This window comes from Perca fluviatilis, chromosome 13, assembly GCF_010015445.1.
Source record: "Perca fluviatilis chromosome 13, GENO_Pfluv_1.0, whole genome shotgun sequence".
In the NCBI taxonomy this organism is placed as follows: Eukaryota; Metazoa; Chordata; class Actinopteri; order Perciformes; family Percidae; genus Perca; species Perca fluviatilis.
In genome coordinates this window covers 21,129,807-21,157,308 of record NC_053124.1, presented here as the reverse complement: position 1 = coordinate 21,157,308, position 27,502 = coordinate 21,129,807, and the positions used below count along the sequence as shown (strand labels likewise).

The window sequence follows — 27,502 nt, the reverse complement described above, 5'->3', positions numbered from 1 at the left end:
GTTAATAAATGGACCCAGAATCTCTCTATTACTGGCAGCTAAGTGGTCACATGCTCCAATCAGTCAAAGGCATTCACAACCTGGCCAACCAAAATTTGCTCTTATTAATGGTTGATAACTGATCCAAAAGCCATTGGTTATACATCTTATGAACCTTTTATAACATCTCTTTTTATTGTAAGTCTTTGAAGTGTAAATGTAGAAAATATATTTTTGCAGTGTGTGGGGAATACAATAATCTGTGTGTGAAGGCATTTCTACACAATTGATATGGTCTAGACAGGTCAACATGACTGAGTTAACTTTATTAAATGCAAATGATGAGTGCTGTCTGCTATGTACACAGACAAGACTGAGACCTCATACAATAACGTTTGAGAGGATTCGTCTTTCATTGATTCAAAAGATTTCTGGTGTGATTATCATGATAATTAGCCAAGCTGAAGATCCTCTCTAGTCTGTCTATACAAGTTTCAGCTGCAGACAGCAAACATCTTTGAGATATATAAATTCTGGTGAGAAGCCAAATACAAAAAAAGACATGACTTTTCACATTTAACTTCTAATTATATGTTCTATCTTAATAGTAAAGTCTGCACTACGTTCATGACTAAATCCCAGTATTGGCTTACAATCAATTTAAAAAATGATAGAATATGACAGCAGAGTATAGCCCAAAGTTGTACCATGATGTTCATGATGCTGAGGTAAAACATAAGCACGATATGAGAACTTTAATGAGCACATAGACTGCTTTTCCAGGAATAGAAACATGGTGATGTCATTTATATATCTTCACTGGCATGTAAACAACTATGTATAAGTCTGTATTATATCGATATAGGGATATTACCCGGGAATGATGAAAAAGTCATGCAGATGGAGTGCACACACACACACACACACACACACACACACACACTGAAAACCTCTAAAGGAATTAGAGTGATGTTTGGTGGATGAATGAATGATGGTGCCACCATGCACTTCTGCATGCGTCTGTTGGGGGGCGTGAGAGATGCTGCCATAGGTCTTTATTATAATTACATCGGCCGTCTTGCATAATATCAAAAATCTCAGAGGGTGGGAACAGTGTTACCTCACTGATTCACAAGGGGGTGGGCCTTGGACGGCGTATATGATTGAGGATAAATGAGATGTTAAACCATTTGGAGACAACGGTGGTGGAGATGTAGCCGTCCTGGCGGACAGCCCCAACTCCCATGTTTGGTGAGGGGAGGACGGGGGCTGTGGATGTGGAGGACAGCCGTGCGAGGAAATGCGCGGAAAGAAACGAGCGGACCCGTTAGATTAGAAAATGGACGGGTCCAGTGGGACGTCACGATGCGATGTCGCCACAAAGCTCAATACGCCGCTCATAAACGCGCTCATTTGGCTCCCAGCATGCCGCACGTCCGGAGGGACCGCTGGTTACCAGAAGCTCATCCAAGCCCAGTGGAACCCACCCTGCTGCATCTGAGGAGGAAACAGTAAGAACCTTTGTATGTATCATGAGTGATTTTGTGGCATATGAGTGTGTTAGTTTTAACAAAAACATGCAGGGGCGGCGCAGGAGCGACGCAGGAGAGGGTTTATATGGCGAGCACAGGCGCGTCTAGGCTGCAACACATTGTATAATGTGTTTAACCCTGTTGTGAAATAAGTGAGGATCTACAGGCCGACCAGATGCTTCAGACTAAATCAGCATTTTCGTCCAGTGAGGCTTGTTCTGTTCTCAGATCAGTTTAAGGTCTGTATGAACGGTGCGCAGCAGCAGCATCTGCGATAAAGGCTGAACATCATCTGATTGCAGCAACACAGACGTGGTTACACTTGTGGCTGCAGCCACTTTTGTTTGGCACTTGATACTACAGTATACATGTCCAGTGTAGTTTGCTGAAATCTAAGCATGGGAGTGTGAGCAAGTCTGCAACTTCAGCACTTTAGTGGTCTTTCCTCTGACTACCGTCACAGGTGATCTCCTGTCTCCCACAAGGCCTTTTGATTAGTTCCAGTCATCTTTATTTGTTATGCATGTTAATATTGTACCAATTAATGATGATCTCAATGTTCCCTCTCTCTCCCATCCTTTTGTCCACTAACCTACATTTTGAACAGACCTTTAAGAGATGACTCCTAGAAAATATCTCTCTAACGAGAGGGTTTTTTCATCTGCAACTTCAAGTTATGCTTGGGCAACATTGGTTTAGTTTCTCTGATACCAATAAAGAAATGTTGAATCAGTGATGCCTACCCCGGGTCAGCCATATGTTCTGTTGTTATTACCATTGCATACGTTCATGTTGCACCATTTCCGCGAGTTTGGTTCACAAACTGGATGGTAAACCCTGCCGCTTCTTTAGCTACAAGACATCCATCTCGTTGCAGATAATTTTGCATGCATGGGTCTATAACATCGGCCTGTGGCGGTGTCAGAGTGGCCTCGGGCGGTGCAGCCTTTCACAGCTCAGTGTTGTGTTTGGCCCGTTTGCTGTCAACATATTACGCGCTGAAAAGGCTAAGCAGGGCGGGGAAGCATGTAAAAAAAAAGCAAAAGGTCATTATTGTAGGCTACATGAACTCAGCAATGCACGGCTTCCTGCAGCCTGGGATTATGCGGTGCCAGCATAGGAGAGCTCTTACATAAAGCCTGCTTAATCTGTATGAGTGGGTAGTAAGACATTCCTCTCATGCGTGTAGGCCTATAGGTTTTATTTCTGTAATTATTACATAACATTTTCTATAGTAGGCCATTGAATATAGGATTTGTATGGGGATGTATTCATGATTGCTGCCAAACTGTAGCTGACAACCGGGAAGCCCTAAATAAGGTTATTTACTAAATTGTTGGACTATCTATAATCAAACTGATTTAGAGAATTTGTGGGGGAACGAAACTGGTTTTACACGTGCAAGGGACTTATTGTATTTTGCGTCATCACTGAGGCCCTGAAAAGCATAACTTGCACGTGCAGGGCCCAGGCCGGATGGCGCAAAGGCCAAATTAATCGGGTGCTTCCACAAAATGAAGACATGAATCGGGGCTTTATCATGAGCATGTATGCTAACCATGACACACTTAACACCGAACAGGTGAATCCAAAAAAATGTACGACCCATGTTGATTGACCTCGTCTGTTAAATTCCTCTGAAGCCACGAATATGAGATGGAAATGGAATTTAGCAGACATGTATCGGAGACTGTGTGAGACACAAGTCTATAACATGTTGAAGGGGCCGCTGCCTGCAGCAGCATCTCTGGAGCCTCCCTCTGCTGCAGAGTCAGTGAAGCTAAAGATACAAAAAAACCCGGAAAAAAAAAAAAACCGGGCGTGCCGTGGCGCTTTTTTTTTAAAAAAAAAGAAATTTTAATGGCTTGTTGGGGGTTTTTTTAGAAAGATTGGGAAAAAAAAAAAAAAAAAAAAAAAAAAAAAAAAAAAAAAGAGTGTGTGTGTGTGTGTGTGGGTGAGAAAAAAAAAAAAAAAAAAAAAAAAATGTGAAATGTTCCGTGTGTTATTCATCCAAATTATAAAGAATGCATGCCTTTCTGGGAGATTTTATTGGACGTTTTTCCTATATCCTCAAGTCATTCTTCCATTTTTTCCCCAGAAACTTTTGAAAGCACCATCAGAAGTGAAGATGAGGGCTTCCTCCAACTTCCAGGTGATTTGAGTGATCTCACTTTTTATTTGTCAATGGATTTACTATCGCCAATCCTCAATCCTTCTATAATGATCACTCTGCATGTGTAACCCTGCACTTCAATAAAATTAGGAAACTACATATAGTAGCCCACGTCACAGACACAGACACATACACACGTACGCACGCATGCACGCACGCATGTGGAACTAATTGATTACTCCTGGAAATCATTTTAAAATCCTTTCGGGATCCTTCTGTGGACGCGACTGTTCCGCTCAGATTTTGCAGCATTTACAGCAACGTTTTATGGCCCTGGCCATCTATTAAAGTAGAACATTTTTCACTGTATTACTGCCAAGATACCTTGAACGAAACCTGTGGAGTAGCTAATTGCCGTTTTCCTTAAACAGGGACTTAAGAGTCAGCGGTATACCAAGTCAGTTTGGACGTAATAATGTGTTTTCCCCCTTCTTCCTTTATCATTATTTCTGTATTAAAGTATGATATGTGTTTTAAATAGCTACTCTAAACCGTGTCACCGGTATAGTCTGATATATTGGTCTCACATTGCCTGTATCCAGGAAATTAATCAGATAGCCTTAAAAGAAAATTAATTTAGAGTAGGCTATATCGTCTCATTTGAGCTGTTAATTTACAGTCAGCAGTGCTCAGTATTTAGGCTATTGATTGCTTTAATTCACGAATGCTTTGTTAATAAAGAGCTTAAATTAGCACCTGACAGAGATCTGAATAACACGAAAAAATAGTGTTGCAATAATACTGTTTATTGTATTGCATTTAGCCTATGTTTATAAAATGTAAACCAAAATACACATGCGTCATTATATAAAACGATTATTACGTGACTGACTAGCAGATCATCTTACTCAAATCTTATGCAGTTCCCAAGTCTAATTTTAGCGTTTTAAAAACTAAAACACACACTCATAGGATTGATTGGGAACAATAAATAACCAGAGAATTCAATTCAACTTTATTTATATATACCTGTAAGGTGATGAAGCATCTTAACAGATACACGTAGCCTACATGGGCAGGGAAAGAAAGACTGTTATCACAAATCTAACAACTCCCAAATGTTATAAGCTTTAAAACTAGGCTCATGTGGAACTGGTAGTAGAATAATTAATAAAAGAGAATACGCTGTCTGTATGGGAGTTCAAGTCATCAGCAGTGAATGTGAACGTTGAATTCGTGAGCTCATGTGTGTCATGGCCTGCTGACGTAAAACAGCAAAGTGATCTCTAATGGATGTTTTTGTTGTTGTTGGCATATATCCAAAGCCTGCTGCGTATAATCTCTGTCAGAGCCCTTTCAGAAAGCAGTTGTAAAAAATAAAATGTTAAGCATGAAATTATGTGTTATGTGTGTGCTAAATATCTGTATGCGTTTTTAGAGACTTTGTGTGTTTTTGATGTGTGGATGGAAGCAGTGGCCTATTTCCACGATACTGTTAGAAAGACCCCCCCCCCGTGTGTGTGTGTCTGTCTGTGTGTGTGTGTGTGTGTGTGTGTGTGTGTGTTAATTAGGCATCACACCTCGCTGCATTAATTGAAAGCCAGCGATGCTAGTGACGTCACTCCCCTCTCGCCAAAAGCTATCTTTAAAAAAAGAAGCAGTTTATGGGGAAATGTATAATAATATAAATAACATTATAGAGACACTCAAACACACAATGTATTTAACTATAGGGGTCTAAATGTTTAAGCGTTTTCAGATAATTATGTATTATGGAAATTATGCAAAAATAAAAAAAATGGCTATATGACCTACTTAACTCCAAATAAAGGATCTTACTCAAATTATATTTAAATAAACATGTAATAAATATATATGCCTAATAAAGGCTATAAAACATTGCATCATAATGTAATATAAATAATTGAAACGTAACATATCCACAATAATTCCCATAAATGTATCGATTTACTTACATTTTCTAATCTTATCAGGTTTTTGCCGTTAGTGGTGAAGAATACATTTTTATACAAGTCTCTTGTGGAGACAATGTCACTTAGACATGTCCTAAGAAACATATCAAACAAATTCCTTTCCAGCTGCTGTTGCATCTGAACTGAATATATATATATATATATATATATATATATATATATATATATATATATATATATATATATATATTATTATTATTTTTTTTTTTTTTTTAAGTAGGCTTATGTGCATTGAATATTTTGAGGATGTGAAAGTTTAATGTTAATACCTTTATATAGCCTACCTTAATAAAGTAATTGAGTATTTACAGCTCCTAAAATGAGTTAATATGTCAAATTTTTAAAGGAATCCCCCTTCCTCTTCATTCAGCCATATTGTAATATTTTCTTTACAGGACTATTTGTGTAAATTATTCCCCGCAGTGCTATTTCATCCCAAGCTTCTGATGCCCCTCATAAAGATCTTTATTGTTGTTGTCTTTAGTTCACTGGATAGTCGGCTTTAATGCGTTGTTTTGAATTCCTATAAGAGCCCATTCACATTTCAGTCATATAAAAGACACTTAATAGCTTGGAAAATGTGTTTTCTCAGCAGTATCCCTTGTGAATCTTTAGTCATGCTTGTTTTTCATCTCATTTCACTGAGGCGTTTTTAACACCATGTGATAAATCATTTGCATTACCACTCCAGATTTATGACTATTATTGTCATTATTTCAACCCCTGGAATATGGGCAAAACAGAGTAAAGTAGCTTTGTTTTGGTGAATTACCCCTTTAAGCATTTTCCCTCTCATTGTTTGTCCTTACAGGTGTTTTGGAGGTTTTGTGTGTGTGTGTGTGTGGGGGGGTGTTGTGTGTGTGTGTGTGTGTGTGTGTGTGTGTGTGTGTGTGTGTGTGTGTGTGTGTGTGTGTGTGTGCGTGTTGCTGGCAGAGAGCTGTGTTCGCAGGCCTGAGGGGTTGTCTGTTATCTTTGGTTATCTAGCTGTATGAGTGACGTACATTCTTCATAAAGCTAGATAACCGAAAGTAACAAGAATCCCATTACACGCCTGCACAATGGAAGAAAACTAAGTTTAAAAAACCCCACACAAATAGAACCAGGAATGGGCTCGGACGATGGACGTTTCCTACCAATGACATGAAGGTATGATGCTGTGTTACATAAGGGACGATTTCAATAAAGGGAGGGGAGGGGGTGCAGGGTCTCTCATAGAGGATCTTAAGGTGCACCAGGCAACACAAAGAATCAATATTTGAATTGTAATTACAGAAAACGTTTCAATTATTACAAAATACATCAAATCTGGTTGTTGTATACAAACCCCAATATTACTGCAGTGGTGGTGTATAGCTTGTGCTGTTGTGTGACAAGATAGTAGTGTGAATGTTTCCTCATGCCGCCTCATTTCAAACCACTGGTAATGGAAAAGATGAATTTAACATTTAAGTTTTCTTTGTCCTTCCCCAATATGCAATGAAATTCACACTGAAATGCAAAATGATCGATATAGCTAATACTAAATATGTGCACCTACTACCATTGAAGATATATTGCATAAAAAGGGCAAAACTATGGTATTTTTACATCCAAGATGTTGTTTTATCTCCTGGAGAACACAGAATCTTAGTGTCTTAGTAGTCTAGTAGTGACCTTTATTTATATACCATATATTTAAACTGCCCTTCTCTCCATAAATTACATCACATTAAATTGATAATTTCCTATTCTGTCCAGACATCTCGCTTCAGGAGGAAAGGCATCAAATTAACAAAGTACAATATGAAAATCAATTTCACTGTTACTTTATTCTTCTGTGTCTCTGTAGTGAGAGATCATGCAGGGCTGGAGTGTTCTGCTAAAGAACATACACTGTAGGGCCAAATTCAAGCTATGCTGACTTTTACTCAAACCTAAACTGCTGACGTACAAACACTCGAGGACTTTATTTTCAAGTTCATTCTCAGGTTTTTAATCTGATTAGTTGTACCAGATTAGACCAAACTGTGTAGCCAAATTAGATTTCAGATAGCGTCTTATACGAAAAGCATTGATTGATTGACAAACATTTCTGCCACTTTCTTATTCCACCCATCTATAATTAGAGAGGTAAACTGTGAAATGACTTGCTAGTACTACAGTATTTTACACTGTGCCTCAGAGATTTATGGCCTTCACATAGTTGTATCCTGTCTCTATTTTTTTAAGGCCTCCTCAATTGATCAAATCAAATCAAATCAAATTAGGTTTCCTGCGAGGACACCTGGTTGGTTTGGTGGTTTTGTTTCTGATGAATTTATTATCCCTACAGGTACACATTAGTGAAGAATGAAGCAATTAGCTTGCATGAGCTACAGTCATTTCAAGTTGAAAAAGACGAATTTGGAGGGACTTGGAATATGATGTTCAGATAAATGCGCTAAAAGAAAAACACGGATTTGATTTTAAGATCCTAGAAAATCCTAAACAAACACATGCACACACGCACACACACACACACACACACACACCTTTGTCTTTTGCACTTTGTTTGCGTAAGTAGTTGGCCTCAATCTGTTTCTAATTAGCCTTTATTTTGCCTTTGTATCAATGCCAGATACTTGGCAAAATTTTGGTCTTAGCACATATTTCTTGCCTGAATCTTTTTTTTTTTTAGGAGGGAAATATGTTTGGTTGTTGTTGTAGTAGATGAGGTGTGAACTACACGTGGTTGACATGATGAAGCTGTAACCTCATCAGCTTCTTTTTACACAATTCAAAGATACACAACCATCTCCGCTATTTTTGGTGAGCTTCAGGGTAATCCATAAAAGGGCGACGATTTGCATGCAGCTCTTGTGCGGTTTTAGAGAGCATGTCCTACAGAAGCAGTGGTGATGAGAAAGGTGAAACAAAACAAAGAACACCTCGAGAGGCAATTAGCGGCACTTTACCATCATTTGGAGCATCTCCCCTCTGGTCGATGCTCTTCTGCAGCTGATTTTTTGCTTTTCCTGCTAAAAGAACTCAATGAGCTTTGTCTCACAAACAAAACAAAAACAGTCAACAGTATGACATCATTGGGGCAGTGAGGAAAGATGGTGTGTGTACATCTTCTCCCATCTTTAGTAAGCATAAATTTGTTAAGCATAAATACTATAGGAACTAAAGAAAAGGAACAAAAAAAAAAAAAATAGGCTACAAACTCCATCAACATTGTACTGTGACGAAACACAAAGTGTATCCATCTGGAAAAGTCCCTAAATCAGTGAAAATAAGGCTGTAAGAATGTTATCATATATTGAACTGTTCTCAAAACGTCTCTGTTTCCAGGTCATTCATCTTTTTATACATTGCTAATGTCTGCATTTTAATTTGTAATATTTGAGATTTATCCAACTTTTTATATTTTTAAACCTTATATTGCGGTGGACAAAAAAAATTGGTTACGCTATTTTTCTGATGACCACTTTTTGCACCTTAATGTGCCACTGTACTTTCCCCACGCACACATCCCAACATGCTTCTTTTTCTTTTCTATGCTTCCCCCCCCCCCTCCTCAGTCATTTAATTTTATTCTTTTCTTTTTTTTTCCCAGCTTGGATTCTCAGATGGTTGGTTCTGATTTGTATGCATTTGCATAATGAATGTCATTTGCATGCTCAGGGGCAGACCATGCCATGAGAACGGCTGTGCTGGTTGTTTGTGTGTGTGTGTGTGTGTGTGTGTGTGTGTGTGTGTGTGTGTGTGTGTGTGTGTGTGTGTGTGTTCATGCATGGGCACGTGTGTTTATATGTGTGCGCCGTATATTAAGCACATGTAAATTACACGTTTTTTAACACAAACAGACCATCACAGGCTGTTGTTTGTTTCGCGCCCACACTGTATACACACTTTGTTCTTCCTCTCTGACATGTGAGTGTGTGTGTGTGTGTCTTTGTGTGTCCATGTGTGGGAGAATTCCTCCTCTATGTGTGGTGCATGTAGGGCACCAATCTGACGATCATGCTTCTTTCTGTCTCTCCGCCTCTCTCTCTCTCCTGTCTTGGTAACCGTTCAGCGATGTACCGATTAGAAAAATGAAAATAAGAGACTCCCTCCTCAATCCCATAATCCTCAGCTTCTCCGACCCCTCCCTTGCCAGTTTGTCCTCCTCTCCCACACGGCAAGTCACAGTCCTGCCACCATCTTAGGTGTTAAGACTGGCACAAAATGGCAGCTGAAAAAAGGGGAATGTGGATAGCCAGAGCTGCACCTTCCCCCACTTCATATTGACCCTGATCCTTTCCGCGCCATTGGTTGCCTCAAGACAGTGTTAATTACTGCCAGTGTGTTAATTGTAGAGATCCCCCCCAAGAGACATGCGGGAAGGGATGAGCTAGGAGGAAAGCGCAGAGCCAGTGGCTTTTTAGTGTCGGCAAGCTGGCATTTTTAAGGGCAGCTGCGGTTCCTGCGTTGCTTTCGTCGTGCCCGTCATTACACTGCAGACGCTGACGATCGACCATTTTGTGGATTTCCAAGACGCTCTGAAAACTCTTTTGACTGCTCAGCTTCTTGGACATTAATTCAATTATTCTTACAGTTATAATTTTGCTCTCCTGGCATTATTACGGCGTGTGGAGCATTTACACGACATTTATGCTGCAGGCATGTGCACAACTTTGTCAGATGATGTGGAAGAAAAAAAAACACACCTACATGCTCCCTGACATCCACAAGGAGCCGTAATTAGCAACATAGTGGTCTTCATAAATCTCCGCTTGTTATCACACTTAGTTTTCTCACATGGGCAATGGACTTCCTATTTGGCCTGTAGAAGAAAATGTGTTGGCACATGGATTATCATTAACTTTAACTCATTTCTTAACTTCTACACTTTGAGATTTTAAAATCTTTTTATATGACAGCAGGAGTTTATGAGCAGGGAATAAAAAGTGAGTAGGATCTCCTCCTTCAATGTGGTATTATGACCTGACCACTGAACCTGCGACTCTCACCACGACCGCCAGAAACAGGGGACGGACCTGTGAGGTCAGGGAGGAAAAAGTGTAGTAAGTGAATGACTGAGAAAGACTGGAAGGAGGAGAGGGGGGCAGACAGATGAGAAGAGGGAGGCTGCGACAGTGAGATCTCAATAGTGAGAGGCCTTCTTTGTGTTTCTGTGTGAGGTTTATCTTGGGGGGGGGCGCTAAAAAAGGAGGGGAAGAGGAGAGGGTGGGGATCCTATCCTGGGCCCTCAGACAAGCGGCACATTGTCCTCCCCAATGTTCGGCGGCACTTGTGGCGTAACGCCATTATTTAGGCCAGTGGAGGGAACGGGGGTCTGGAGACCAGCTTAACCAAAACGCCAATTAGAACCGGATCGTCCTGATTAATGGACGAGGGAGATTGGTAAACAATGCCGGCCTTTGTTAACGTAACCCCCCTCCTCCCACACACACATACAAACCCCTACCCACGGGTTTCTTTCATTCTGCAGACCCTCGATCCCTAGTGCATAGGACACACACACACACACACACACACACACACACACACACACACACACACACACACACACACACACACACACACACACACAATTTGTCTGTCATGCCAGTGCTCAGAGGCCTGCCATTAGCATGCTGCCCTGTTTTTTTGTTTTAGTTTTGGCAGCCTCGATGATGAAGCTTGCATTGATCCTCTCATGTAAATTGGCATATAAGTAAATTATTAATCTTCCCATAGATAAATATAATTAGTTTAAGTAGATTTTTCAAACCAAAACAAAGTTCATGACAAAAAGTTGAAAAATAATACATTTATGAAGAAAAAAGGTTACAGTTGAAATTTTAAATAAATGTCTTAATGTATTTAACATGCACATTAAATCAAACACTGCATTTAAGTTCTACATAGAGCAATGAAACTGAGGCGTCTTTCATCAAAAGCAGCGCTGGGCTCATATGTTAATCACACACCCGGCGATGCTTGGCTCTGCATTTAAATACGTCCTACTTTATTGTTTTTTTTAAGCATATGCGCTGAATAATTAGCCACCACATAGTCCAATCAGGGGCATGCCAATGTGGGGTTGCCATGGCGACCCCATCAGTTCTTACCCCCCACCACCACTCTACCCCCACCTCCTTCTCCTCCTGCCTGGCTGCAAACAGGACGGAGAAAAATAAAGCGTGGGAAAAAACACTTTGGTGGCTCAGACAATGATAGTGGGGGTGAGGAAAGGAAAGGAAAGGAAAGGAAAGGAAAGGAAAGGAAAGGAAAGGAAAGGAAAGGAAAGGAAAGGAAAGGAAAAGAAAAATAAGGGAAGAGTGGGAGAAGGAGGTGTGATGGTGATTGGAAGAGCAGCTTGTGTCTAGACTGGCAAATACAGACATGGTTGTTTTGTAGTTTGGTGTTTTTGGGGGTTGGGGGCCATATTTTATCTTGTCTCTCTGGGTTGATTGTGTGTGTGTTGAGTTTGTTCCCTCTGTTATTAGTGTGCCATCTATGGGCAGTAAAAGGGAGCTTACAGTGAAGGCCACTCAGAAGGCGATACAGTAAACAGTAATACCAAGCTTTGTGATAAATTATGCATGGCTTAGCTCAGAGTCCCACAAATGTTTGAGTCTGTGCACATGATGTGTTACTCAAAATCTGGCTGCAATCTTTAGGAGCTTCTAAGTATGAACAAGATTTAGAGAAAATGCTTTGGCTTTCTCCAAAAAGGCTGATTGTTCCAAAGTATTGGATATGTGCACGTGGTGGATTATTAATTTACTGTGTAGATGCTATACTTTTGAGCCTTATTTAACCAACATGGCCTCCTGGGATCTAGATTTATAGACGTCTCCAGTCCTATACTGTACTGTAAATGCAGTAAAGTTGAAAATAGTAGAATCAGAGCAACTGGATTTTTTGTAGGGATTTGAGCCAACTGGTTCACCTACATAATTTAAATGAAATACATTATTAAAAAATGCATACACATATGTTCTGTTGCTTCACATACTGCAGAAACTGTACATCTTATCAGGACATGATAAAACAATGATTGTTTGCATCGCTGCATGTTCTTGGGCATTCTAGATGCAAAGTGTAAAAGGCTGTAGATAAATGTGGTTGTGTTTTATCTTTCACCTTATTGAAGGACTGATTTTAATGCTCCTCTATCTCTTCTTTTAAGGTTTCTGATCAGTCTGGAGTTGGGAATCATCAGATCTTTGCCTCTCAGACTCTTTTGGACTGTGACTTTGAGCCGAGTAATGTACGCTGCACACAGGACTACATCATTAACCGTGAAAATACAGGAGGAAACACACAGATTTTGTGAAAGCAGGCAGACAGTGGGCAGAGTTAAAACGGTCAGGTCTTAAAACTGGTAATGGATACAAAAGTAACCGTTTTCGGCTGCTGCAGCAGAACATCTGTTTCTGAATGAAGACAGAAACAAACAAGACAGAAGATTTTGATACAAGTGGACAAACATTTGGCCATCATGAGGCTAAAGCTGAGAGAGTAAAGTACAATAAAGTGATTTGCGTATGTGTGTGTGTGTGTGTGTGTGTGTGTGTGTGTGTGTGTGTGTGTGTGTGTGTGTGTGTGTGTGTGTGTGTGTGTGTGTGTGTTTGTGTGTTTTGTGTTTTTTTAGAAATAAAGTAATATTAAAGTTTAGAAGATGATAAAAAATAGCTGTGGTGATGTTTTGAATTTTTTTTTTTTTTTTTTTTTTTATTTTTTTTTTTTTTTTTTTTTTTTTTTTTTTATTTTTAAATTTTACATTTATTTTTCTCACTTATCTTTTGAATCCTATTTGTATGTAATTATTACAGCTAGCAATTAAATGTGTCTCTTTGTCTCATGTACAACTTTGGATATTTCAATCAAATTGTTGACAATCTATGTGGATTTCTTGAAACATTTGAAATTGTTTTTCTGGTGCAATGTCAAAAATGTTTTATGGACTTGATCCATCAACTATGAATTGTTTATCAATCGTTCAGATGATTTGACCATTTTTTATAGACAGGTGCAGTATATTTTTCCATCTCATACCTAGATATTAGAGTGTTTTGTACATTTCTATTTAAGGACCGTATAACCTAAAATGCTAAACGATTATTATCTTATTTTGCTCTTGCTTCAGCCACCTATCATGTACATGACATTTTATCTTTTTGACTTTGTGTATACATCTTAATTAAATTGTATTTTTATTTTTAGTATACACATTTAATCAAGAGGAACTATCACTGCATGAAGCATTTTGTGCAAAACCACAATATATTTGTTTTATTTTTATCTATGCAAAAGAAATGGGTAGGGGGTTTTGTTAAATTTGCACTATTTGCATTAGTGTTTGCACATGACTTGCATTGTTAAGTTTGCACATTACTAGCTAAATGTACGGGTTCAGTTTGTGTATTAGAATTGTGATGTTTTACTAATATGCACTATATGAGCACAGGTGCAATGTGTGTGCTGTTAAAGTGTATTTTTAGTAGGTTTGATTAGAAATAGTGATTTAATTAATAATTGCGTCAGTCTCAGAGACTACAATTTTGATTTATTCCACATTTTATTTGTTAAATCAGTTCCTCTGACAATCTAATATGAATACTTGAATGCATAGGATTTTGTTTTGATGTAGTGTGGAGAATGTGAATATGTGCAATAGATTTTATGCAGTTTTTAATACTATTCAGAGGGAAAAATTTATTATATTAGAATGCACTATGAACTACTGTTTCAGGGGTCTAATAAGCAGGATTTGCACATGAGCTGATGTAAATGTGCTCGATATCTGTACTATGCAATCGTTTCTACTGCAGTTCATTTGAAATCAATAAAAATATGAATGTTTACAATGAGACAATAACTATTTGTGGATTTCCGATGTTTGTGTGTAAGAGCTACTAAAAGTATTATCTATGATATGGTATGTAAAGGATGTAGAATCAACCATGACACAATCATTATTTCACAAATTAGTTGGATCGTCAAATTTACAAAACTGCATTGTGCTTCTTCTACAGCTCATCATCCACATACTGATGTTTCATAAACACAAGAAAAGCCATGCACATTTTGCCAGTTATGTGTAAAATACATTTTAAATCATGAAGTATGAGATATTTTAAATGATTACTACACGATTGACAAAAAAACTAAAGAGAAGATCTGAGCCTTTCTGTTCCGGTTTAGTCCCTAAATCATGCAAATCCACACTGAGTGCAACAATTTAGAAGAAAAAAAACAGACTCCCACTTTGCAACAGAAGACGCAAAGAAAATAAGTGATGATTGTCCTGCATGGAGCTTCATTTATAGATTGAGATTAGATTTAGAGTGATGTGGATTAATTCCTACTGTAGCGTGCACTACTTCATGGGGCTGTGTTTTTGGTTCATAAGCATCGAGCTGTGTGCTTTAAAATCATTTTAAATAATTTTTTTATAAGTATTGCTATTAGCTGATTTTTTTTTTTATCACTTACGGTATTTATGAAAGAGGTCAGTTACACACATTCTCTCTTGGGTGTCGTGTCATCCAGTACAGTCCTTAACGGTCACCGTCAGTTGGTGGTTCGCTGCCTTGCTCTATGGCACGCCAGTTATAGTCGTAAAGACGACTTGCTCTCTTACTTTCCTACCCAGCGGTTCCCAGCAGGTCTGACACTGGAGCATGAGACTCTTATCCACTCACACATTTGATTTATACTCAATTTAACCTGTAACCTGTAATTGGAACAATCTGTGGGGAAGAATCATTCCAATGTGAAAATACAATAGAACAGTGATGCATCATTTCCCCAAATTCTGTTCAAATCCAACCAGCGTTGTCTGCGATAGAGAATGTATTTCGAGATATTTATGACGCCAGTTGTCAGACTTGAAGATGATTTTCCTTTACATTACATAATCTTGGTAAATTTAATGATTAATGCATGAGCTGTGAGAAACCGCCTTGCTGTGAATTTAAAGATGAATTTAAAAATATAAAGTTTCAGGTTAGGTGGATCCATTTGAATTAAACTATTTTGGAACGTGTTTGAATTTGAGCCGGCTCTATTGGGATTTTATGCCGGCATGAATTCAAGATGTGATTGTACTCTACTTCCTTTAATGTAATATAACTGTACTCACCAGCTTAATACACAAAACCCTCATAGAGACAGCCGGAATCGCTCCAGCAGTGAACAGAGGACAACATGCTCATATGAACACTAAACACAATCACTGATCAATGTTTACACGCGCTGTACCCTTGCAGAGGAAAATCAGAGTCACATCTGGATGATGTGCTGCGTTGGGGACAGCGTGGCATAGGCCAGTGGATCCAGCTGCTGCTGTGTTGCGTGCAGCGTCTAGAAACATCTGGAGGACGTGTTTCTTGTTCAGCTCACACACTCCGGGGCCAAAGATCTCGAGGAAAAAAGTTTCTGAGCTTTTGTTTCAGGCATAACACGATGGATATGAATCTTTTATAGTAAGTGGTTATCAAAGCGTACGTAACGCAAAACTGTCCTTTAACTCACTATAGGACAGAAATGATAATGACAAGAGTGATGGAGGTTAGTATAAATTTGATGTTTTAGATGATTGAATGTTGAACATTTTAATGATAGTTCTGTGATCTTCTTGCCGTTTTACATGCATCGATATATGAAGTTGTCCAGCAGTGAAGGTGCCCAAAAGTGTCAGAACGAACATCATCAAGATTTAGCTTTGGGAGTTTCATTTGCATGTAAAACCCAGTTTTGTTTTAATTTTAAAACTCAGACATGCCTTTTACAATCATCCACTGCTATTATAATCAGTCTAATTCTACCAAATACTCTTCATTCTAGCCTTTTTGGTTAAATATCTTCACTTGTACTTGTTCTATATACACTAAAAGTTATAAAACTTGAGTACAGATTGGTAAAGTTGTGAGTTTAGTAATGCTTATAATTTAAATTGCCATTATTTGAAATCCCCCTAGCCTATATGTATAATTGGAAGGCCTGAATCATAATCAGAAAGTGGAAGACCACTGTCCACATATTAACATATTTAAGAGCTTAACAGTTATTAGATACTTTTGAATCAGAAGGCACTAAAAACAAGAGCATACAGTCATCACAGAAGGCAAATATCAGCTCTGTTATTATTACTAGTTAGGAAAGATGGCCTTAAAGAGAAGTGGTCCCAAAGAACAAACTAAACTGACTGATCTAGGAAAGACCGTCCTTGCTTTTAGTGCAGTGGTCTCAATGATCATTTTCTACACACCTGACTGCTTTCACTGAGCCTGAACATTGTTAATTGTCTGTTTTATTAATGTCTATATACAGATTTCTAGTTTGATTAAGTATATTTTCAACAAGATAAACAACATATTTACATTTCTCATTTCACACTGTGGTATTTGCAGTACATTTGAAATTAGGCCATATTCTTGGAGATTTAATTTTAGGGTGACTAAACGTTTTTGACTGGCAGTGTATCCAAAATGCAAAATCCCACTGTTACTGCAAACACACGTACCACTGCAGATCTTGTAAACTTAAATCCTGACTGAATGTGAGAAAGGCTATATGACAGGTAGGCCCTCTGCTGCAGTCAGCACTGCAGACCGGCCTCCAGACAGCAGGAAAGTTACGGGAACCATCTGATTATAATGGAATCAATAACAAAACAAAAGCTCATGTCTGGGAGGAAAATCGTGGGAAGTGCCGTTGAGTGCCTGATTAGCATTCTGTATTGCGTGTCCCTGTGGGCCGTCTCCTGGAGCCCCCCAACCCAGAAGTGAAGAATGGCTGCGCGGGAGGGGAGGGGGCAGAGATGGAAGAGAGGTTGCAGAGGGCCAGACGGGGGATGCGGAAAGTCAAGGAAGACAGCTTCACAAAGACAAGCACGGCGGGGCTGGGGGTGGGGGTGGATATGCTGGAGGGTTTGAGGCTGCCACCGTCATGAATACAGGCGGTGTGAGGGAACTGGGTTCAAGTTCAACGGCAAATGCTTGTCTGCATGATGAGGTGATGAAGACAAAATGTCTCTGAAAGAATCCTGTCTGAGTTGAACTGTGTCTACAACTGTTTAAATCTGTTACTGTGGTGAAACTTACCGAAGACACACTATCTGAAAACCGAGAGAAAAAACACACATTTGTGGTGGCTTCAGATTTGTCAATAAAATTTAAAAAAAGAAAGTTTAAAGGCGGTCACAAATATAATAACCTTAAGCAAAATGATCACGGTTTCCCGGTATTGCAATTACAGCTTTAAAATGTGTTATTTTGAAATGTCTTAAAAAAAAACACTGAACACAATGTATTTTATTTTTAAACACAGTGCACACTGGCAGGGAGATGGATTTCTAAACTTCACTTTCTGTCGTAACAGAAATGTAGTGGTTCTGGGTGGGACTTTTTGAAACAGTGGTATACGTTGAAACAGATAAGCGGCCCATGCCTAGTCACAAACAGTCAAATGTGCTTCGTTTTTCGTCTCTGAATCTGAAATGTAAATGTCAAATTGGAATTAAAACTTGAATGCAGCAGACAGTGTAGAGAGATTAAGATTCACACTACAGACAAAAGTAGGGCTGCAATTAACGACTATATTTTATCATCAATTTATCTGATGAAGATCTTTTATTTCATGAAATGTCAAAAAATAGTGAAAATAGCTGGTCACAGTTTCCTAAAACATTGAGTTACCATCTTCAAATTGCTTGTTTTGTCTGACCAACAGTCCAAAACCCAAAGGTATTCAATTTACTGTCACATAAGAAAAACAACAAGCTGGAACTACAGGAAATATCTTTGCTTGAAAATAAATGCTTGAATATAAAATAATCTTCTATCGATCAACTATACTATATATATATATATATATATATATATATATATATGTACTATTAGTCAATCATTTATTTCTGCTCTAAAACAAAAGTCCATTAAACATTGAAGAAAACAGATATGAAAGGAGAGAATGATACAAGAGCAAAACAACTGACTTTTGAAATTAAATCTTAACTTCCAACAGTTCTCTGGTATATATGGAGATATCATATGTTACAGTAATTTGTAGTTACACTACATTTATTTATTTTTGATGCCACCTGTAATACAAGTATAGTAAGTATATAGTATAGTATAGTAAAGTGTAGCACTAAATATCTATCAAGTGCTAAAAGTTGGTCATCAAATGTTTTCTCAGATTTACACTTTTCTTTACTTATAATCTCAATTAAGACACGGTCTAATTAAGAGTAATACCTATGCAAAATGTTCAAAGATCACATGACAAGAGAAAGATGAAATACTATAACTGTTTTGCTGAAGTGACGATGTCTCCACTTCTCAATCTTCACATATTTTGACTTTCTTAACCTATTTGTTGTTTCCAAGGCATCTGACCTCATTCAGCCTGAATGATGTGAAAGAACAGACTGAGGACATGTAGTTTTGCTGTCTTATTTTTTTAATTACAGTGTATGATTTAAATTACAACTTCACCAATTTTAGACTGCATTTTATTTAGCCAAAGTTATTGTAAAGATGTTTAGCTTAAACAGGATTCATTATTTACTCCCCTTGTTAAAAAAAAAAAAAAAAAGAGTTTAACGAGGGGTTATAGAAAAACGTGATAATATTTCTCAAAGTAAGGTATTAAAATTGTTTTGGTATTGGTACCAAAAGATAGGTAACATATTTAGCCTGTTAAAGGTCAGGAATTAAGTGTGACATGAAGAGATCTGACCTCAGGGCAGACGGACAAAGGTCACTTCCTTCTTAATTCACCACCTCTCTAAACAATTGACTGTTTGTGTGTGTGTGTGTGTGTGTGTTGTGTGTGTTGTGTGTGTGTGTGTGTGTGTGTGTGTGTGTGTGTGTGTGTGTGTGTTGCTGTGTGAACCTCTTAGATGGCCTTTTAAATCCACAAGTTGCTTGACCTTTAATCCCTCTCATTGTTGTGTGTGCTCGCAGGCCGCAAAGTTTTCTCATAAAGACACCTGCAACATCCTGCTGGTTAGTTTTTATAGAGTCACACCCTCCTGACCTTATACCATTACTTCTTGCTAAAATGGGCAGCAAATGGTGGAGGAAGTACTCAGATCCTTTACTTAAGTTAAATAACCTATACCATGATGTAGAAATGCCCCATTACAAGAAAAAGTCCTATATTTAAAATACAATTCAAGTAAATGTACATAAGTATCGTCATCAAAATGTACTTACAGTAAAGTACAAGTACAAGTAGTAGCTTTGCAGAAAAAAAACTGAAAAAGGTCTGCTTTTTGGACTTTAATTGCATTTTTGTGCAATATTAAATCATGTACCTCATTGTGCCTTGATCAGCTATTTAAATGAAACCATGTGAGAAGTTTAGAGGGGAAATGTGTCTTAGGTGCATCTGCGAACAACTCATGGACATCGGAAATGTGACAAGAAGCTCCAACTAAGCATTGCTTTTTTGTGAGGGCTCATGCACCAAAAAGGTTGGAAATCACTGGCTTAATCTTAAACAATATTAAAATTGATACGATTATTATGTTTTTATGTAAAGTGTTAATGTCAAGTTACTACAGCTGTCAAATAAATGCAGTGGAGTACAATATTTCTCTCTGAATTGTAGTGAAATATAAAGTAACAAAGTGCTTAAGTAAAAGTAGGCTACTTAGTTGCTTTCCAGCACTCGGTGATTACATGATGCAAAGAAACAATGTTCAATAACGATGTTCTTTACTTCTAATTCTTTACTAATTTAAATGTTCAGCTTGTTTAAGGTTTCCAAAGCATCTAATTTAGCCTGAAGGGTATGATAGCAGTTTGGTGACAGTAAAAACTGACAAAGAAAACTGAGTTTTTGGAAATGTCAATCGATTATTTCAAAACTGCAGAGCGGCGGTGGGGTGGGAGGGGGCGGGGGAATAAAGAGGTTGTTGACCTCCTGGTTTGCGGAGTTTAACCTTTTGGCCTTCCTATTTGATGAAAGCTCAGAGGTCGGGACTCAGTCAGGCGGGGTCGAGGGGACAGGCAGGAGGACGAAGTGTGTCGTCCATCCCCAGTGAGCCGTGGAAATGCATTTCTACACACGTGTCCACAGACGGATACACATCCTAACTTGACGGCTTTTCAAATTATGCATACACTGTGCAAACCCAGTACAGACTGACCACACAGTTTTTAAAAGAATCTCTTGACTTTTCCTTTTTGTCACCACATACTGTTCAGCTCATAAATGCGTGACAAAGATCATGTATGGGAATGCTCAGTGGAACCTCTTTACACAAATGAACATTATCTGAAATTTCTTCCTTTGTCTAAAAGTCATCCACTCGTTGGTTTCCCACAAAAACAGTCTTGTGGGGGCTATTGAACATTTTCTGAATCATCCCTCAACTCTCCCAGACCATTGACAGCAGGGGCAGCGAGCTCGATGGGAAAACAATATCTTATAGATATAAAACCGATCCGTCCAGACGAAGACAGAGGCACAAAACATGGCTAGAAATCAGCCATGAGTATGTCATGGCACGCTGGAGGGTCTGACTACTTAATTAGACATATAAAAAGGCTGGGTCAGACAGAGCAGACAGGCAAAGAAAGGCAGGCGAGATGAGGCCCTTCAAACTGTCTGCGTCACACTGTGGGTGTGTATGTGTCTGGATGGTGCTGTGAGAAAGTGTGTACCCGTGTCGTTTGCATGTCTGAGTCTCGGCTGTGCAGGTCTGCGTGTAGGAATGTGTCTGGCACATGTGTGTGTGTTTGTGTAATCGTGTGAACATGTTTGAGGTGTTTTGTGATTCCCTGACTTGGTAGAGTATAAAAATCTGTCATTTAAATATTGACAATATCACAATTCATGAAGAGGTATATTCAGATATCACATTAAAATGGTAAATAATGTGAATGTTGAACAATAACTGAACTTACTGTATATCCATCAGCCATGAGAATGTTTCAGTGGAGAGATAAAAATGCTTTCTAACGCATTTACTGTCTTTCCCAGCAAGCTAACATGACATGCTTGGATCAAATGGCTCCCTCACATTCTTCCGTGTCATTTGTTGTCATACTTTTTGTCATTTCAACACAGCACCCTCTGCAGGTGAGCAAATATCATATGGCCGTTTCCAGAAATATCTGCAGTCTTACAAGGTTTTTTTATATCTGCTGTTAATCTGCACTGTGTACGCATATGTGTCTGCTCATACTGGTCTAGCCTCGGATATGTTTAAACTATGTTCAGTGTATAAGAGAGCATAAAGAATGTGTCTCAATAAGTCATTATTGGTCAAAACAAGTCAGAACCACTTACAATAATCACTTCTTACTCACTTATTGTTGCCACTGAGCAGACATGGCCTAGTCAATCTGAACTGGAGTCTGTGGGTGAGAAGCGAGTGGGAAGCCTCCATTGCAGCTGCAGCTATTTGTTGTCTGCGAGACATAGAGGAGAGGTCAGAGGTCAAATAAGTTCACAGGAACTGAGGGCTTTCACATGGTAATGCTTTGGAGCAGCACAAGAACAACACGTCGGAGGTGAGTATAACGTCAAGACACGGTTTAAAATGTGTCACAATCTCACATTTGATGGACATGTCTACTTAACTGGTGGATATGAAGGACTTAGGGTTGCCTAATGTTTAAAATTGGGGATGTCCTTCAAAATGACATGAAATATGGACATGCAAGCATGAATGAGATGGCAGAGAAAATTATGATGAACAAACTGCATCCAAAATGTCACCAGAAGCCACCAGAGTACTGAACACTTTGAGTCATATCTGTCAAAATGTGTTTTTGGAATACATTTTTTATATAATACTATGGGTACTTGTACGTATGCACTGTGCATGAATACAGTTTTCAGGTACTTGTACTTGATTATTTTGATTTTGTGCTACATCTTCTCCACTACATTTCAGACACAAATATTGTTCTTTTTGACTCCCCTCTGGCATCTGGAGCTACTAGATATTTTACAAAATTAAGTTTTTACATGTAAACTGTCAACTCAAACTGTCTTATAATATCTTATAAAATATCATTGTTATAGATTAAACTACCCAACAATGTAAAATAGTTACATTTAGCTCCACAGTTATTGTCATAATACTCACAGGGGCCATTTACTTGAGGTACTTTCAGTACATTTTGCAGATAATACTTTGTATTATCTTTTACTGAAGTAAGAAGCGTATTTTTACATCATGGTATTGCTACTGATGTTTAAGTAAAATATCTGAATACTATCTCTACCACTGGTTGTACCCAACACTTGTACTGTTCTTCTTTTGTTTATGTTCTTCTATTTACACAATTACAGTGGTTATTAAGGGAGCATTGCCTTAACAGCAATTTCTTTCCCATTTCCATTTGAAAATGATGAATTAAAGTAGTCTATACAAAAGAGTGAGTTTCCTCGTGTTAGATAAAGTGTATTTCGGGTTAGTATCTAAAGACTGTAGAGCAGTCAAGTTATGCAGCGAGACCCTAATACCAACACATCACAGTGTGTCCTGGTGTTGTTAGAGTTTAAGATGCTGATCATGTAATCACATATTGAAGTCTGGCTAGAATCCCATCTCCATCTCCCTTAATTTCCTGTTAGGTCTCTACTGTCCACTACATAATAAATGCTAAAAACAAAACTAACATATAAAAAAATACTACACACATGAAAAAAAACATGTGTTATGGGGATAATGTACCACCATTTAAACACTCACGGGGGGCTTGGATGTGGTATCCGTGTGTGTGACAGCTCACACACACACACACACACACATACACACAGGCACACACACGCGCGCACACACACACACACACACACACACACACACACACACACACACACACACACGAAAATCAATGGTCAGTGCGGAGGAACAGCTGTGAGAATGAGACGGCCTCACAGAATCATGAATGACACGAACACTCAACAATAATCCTCAGGAGTTTTGCCCACACGTTCCCATCACACTGACTGAAACAGATACTGAATATTGAAAAGAAGGTAAATCCCATGCATGTCATGTCATTTTTTTTGTAAACTTCAGCTCAGAGCGCCCCCAGCTGGAGCTTTGCACCACTGCCAGGACTGAGAGCCAGCATCAAGATGTTTAACCCTTCGTCAAATCACCTCCTGTGACCAAAGAACTGTATGATTTTCAACCTGAAGCTGATTTATTTGGCAATTTATTTTCGTTTTTTTTTTAAGATGGAATTTGAGTTGATTATGATGATTTGCTTCTAGATTTTAAAAAATTATGTAGTTCACAGAAATGTTTAAATGTTTTTCTTTGTATATGAACAGAAAACATCCGCCTGCTTTTGCTTTAATAGGAAATTAGCATCAAATTAACAAAGACCTTAGAGTATTTTTTAACAGTGACTACAACAGTGTTTCCCAACCTGCAGTCAAGGTAAATCTAAGGCGATTGAAATTATTTCAGAGATAAAGAAGAAAAACAACCACCTTTTTGTGGGATCACAGTTTTATCTCTTCATGCCTGTAAAACATGTATGGAACAATTTAAACAGAAAAAAATAATTCTTTGTCATATGGCTTACAGCTTGTAAACATATCCAAATGGTCACAGCTTTTGTTTTTAAGGCGTCACAATACAAAAAAAATTGGGAACTACGATTTTAGAATAAATTAACATTGTGTTACATGGTTAATTGTTTATATAGAAAATTTGAGGAGAAACTATCAATGTGTTTTAATGGTCCAAGTGGTTTAATTATCTTATTTAGTTTGATCAAATGTTTCTGAATGATTGTTTCTGAAGTAAGAAAACTCCCACAAATAGTTTCCCATGCAGGCTGCGTCCTCCATATTGCCTCTCCATGGGTTCAAATTATAACCTATTTGTCTCAATGTTTTCACACGGCTGCCTGTCAATCAGTCCTCCCACCCCCAGCGCAAATTGGTGCAGTGTGAAAACAGCTACTCCCCATGCCCTGTGGGTCTAATTGGCTCGGATTAAAGAAGCCATTATATCAGTGGAGCTGATCTGAAAGCTGAGCTGCTGAGCTGCAGGCAGCCCACACTTTTTTATCATGCTGAGAAACTGATACAGCTGCACCCAGCTGCTGCAGCTCACTACTTCTACACACAGCATTGCCGATGGTAAAAACAGTGTATGTATGAAATGGATACAATGACTTGTATTTGAGAATATATTTACTACCACAATAGAATGATGTATTTGGTTTTGGGAGATAGTTTTATGGCCCAATAAGTGGGGAGAATGAAATGTTTGGTGCATACGGAAAATTGGTCTGATTAATCAATTCAGTTGAACACCTTTAAGCTGCAACTCAATATTTTATGAAATATTGAAAATGTCAAACCTGGGCATTATGTGGCTGTACACAGTTATACTGCTTGTTTTACTCTAACCTTTGAATTATTAACCAAAATAGTTAAAATCTTTAAAAAGTAATAAATCATAAACTGGTTTACCTTTTTTTTTTAATGGATCTAGAGCCCCGCCAATCAATCGACCTATAAGTACTGTCAAAGATGGACGATAGAACCAACAATACTGTACGTCTGAGGTAGATAGAAACCGTGTAGTCATGCATGCTTTTTTGTGGTGTGTTTTCCCGGAGAAGTTAATGAACAATTATTTTAGCTTTAAAAAAATAAAAATAAAAACAAAATAAAAGATTTATCCATTGACAAAGAAGCACAAAGTTTTTTACCAGGTAAGTTCGCAAAAAGATTATAATGAGCAGCTCACAAGTAAAACCTGAGAGCATCCTACATCCTTCTTCCCTGGGCTTTGTAGTAAAGTTCATATTTATAACTTTTATCCACAAAAGACAACCTGATTTAAATGTCTGTTTTAAGATGCTCCATTGAAAGAAAAATGATTCATAATGGATCTTCATTTTAAAATATATGGATTATTCTGTAATCTGTAAAGTAAGAAATTGAAAGTGTAGAGCTTAAATAATTTTGTCTCACACACACACACACACACACACACACACACACACACACACACACACACACACACACACACACACACACACACACACACACACACACACACACACACACACACACACACACAATGTATGCCTGCATATTGTAGTAGTAAGACCAGGAAGGAAGTCGGGACGCTGCTCAGACCCCAAAAAAACACGAGCAAGAAAAGCCACAAAGGTTGTTTGAGCAGTGATGGGGGTGAAGGGTTGTGGGTAACGCTTACTGTGGAGGTTCCCAGCCAAATTGGCACATCTTTTCAACTTCTTCCACCCTTCTGTCTTTTGACTGTGTGGACTAACAGAACAATTATTACCGATTTGTTTCCATTCAAACATTGTCGTTTCCAGAAAATCTGGCAGTTTGGCCAGGAGTCGCCTCACATCGACTGAAACTGAAATGTGGATGGGTTTTGCAGCTGATGTGATGTCTTTGAATTAAGAGAATTTCACTTCCTTGTTTTAGGCGGTAAAACATAATTTAGATATATCTAGATAGACACTGACAGACAGACATTTTCATGACAGAAAATGAATGGAACATTTTGATAATAAATTCATAATTACATTATATATAAAGCTAAAATGCTGAATATTCTCTAGTTTCAGCTTCTCAAAGTGATGATTTGCTGATATTCTATGTTTTATGTCATTCTACATTCAATATATTTGGTTTTGGACTGTTAATTGAACAAGAGGCAATCTGAAGGCAACACTTTGGGCTCTGTGAACTTTTAATTGCCATTTTTTACACCATATTGTATGACTTTTCATACACTAAACGATTAATCAAAACAAAGTGGCTGATAGATTAATTGATAATAAAAAATATGAATACATGTATGATGCATGATTACCACTCATTTGACATTTTATAAATCACTACAAAACACCAATAATATAATCCATAATAGCAAAAACCATTAGTTGCAGCTCTAACAACACAGATAAAATAATTATAACGCACTCATTTTCATTCCCTGCACCTCCCTCCTCCCCCTGCAGTTCACACCACTGGTCATTTTTAGGTGTCAAGGACCTTGCACTTGGGGTTTTGGGAGGTGGGCCCTCAATTAGCGAGCCACACGTCCTTTGAAAGAAAGAGGAACTCTGTGAGGAGTCCTTAACGACTGGCCTCTGTTCACTCTGTTCTGACCCCGTGACCTCGGGGTCACAGGCCACAATACACTCCCATGTGGAGCTGTGTTATCGGCTCTGTGACCAAGGGGACGGACAGCAACTCGCTGCATTCAGGCTGAGCTGCGTGACACTATTGAATGCCTGAGAACCACAGTCCTGCTTCAACACCTCTCTGAACATCCGCCCAGCTTTATGAATCAACTTTACCCTCTGATCTGGTCCAATAATGTGGACCGGTCTTTCTTAATTGAGCTGGTGAGAAGGAAGAAAGGTTGCACACATATACTGCACACCGGGGGAGCAGCCGGGAGCAACTATAATCCTGTATTTTTGGCCACTGAGCAGCACTAATCTGTGGATTTGTTTGGGGGTAAATGCCTTGCTCAAAGGCACACTGCTGCAAGTGCTTCCCATTTACCTCGGTGTGAAACTGCTCCACATGTTTTTGCATTCTGCATAAAGACAAGTGCACATACAGAGTACTAATGGTGGAAATGTGTGTTTAATACGTTTATTGGCCTGTCTACCATTGATCCTGAACTCACTATTAACTGAGTACAATATTACACTAAACAAGTCGGGGAAAGTAACTACGTACATTTACTCAAGTACTATACTCAAGAACAAATTCTGAGCTACTTGTACTTTACTTGAGTATTTCACTAGTTAACTAGTATTTCACTAGTTAATTTTTTGATAGTATTATGTATTATTAAAATATAAAAAAATTTAAAATACATTATTTAGGGGTTAGGGGCTCAGGGTCACAAGCTAATCAGCAGTATACACAGTATT

At 38.4% G+C, this 27,502-nt stretch overlaps 1 long non-coding RNA gene across 1 annotated transcript; it reads left to right on the top strand.

The window, feature by feature from the left end:
• The first annotated feature begins 1,107 nt into the window (after positions 1 to 1,107).
• On the top strand, positions 1,108 to 13,188 carry LOC120571937. The gene is made up of 3 exons (XR_005641322.1): positions 1,108 to 1,490; positions 3,610 to 3,663; positions 12,763 to 13,188. It is a non-coding gene; the product is annotated as an uncharacterized LOC120571937 (long non-coding RNA).
• The last annotated feature ends 14,314 nt before the right edge of the window (positions 13,189 to 27,502 follow it).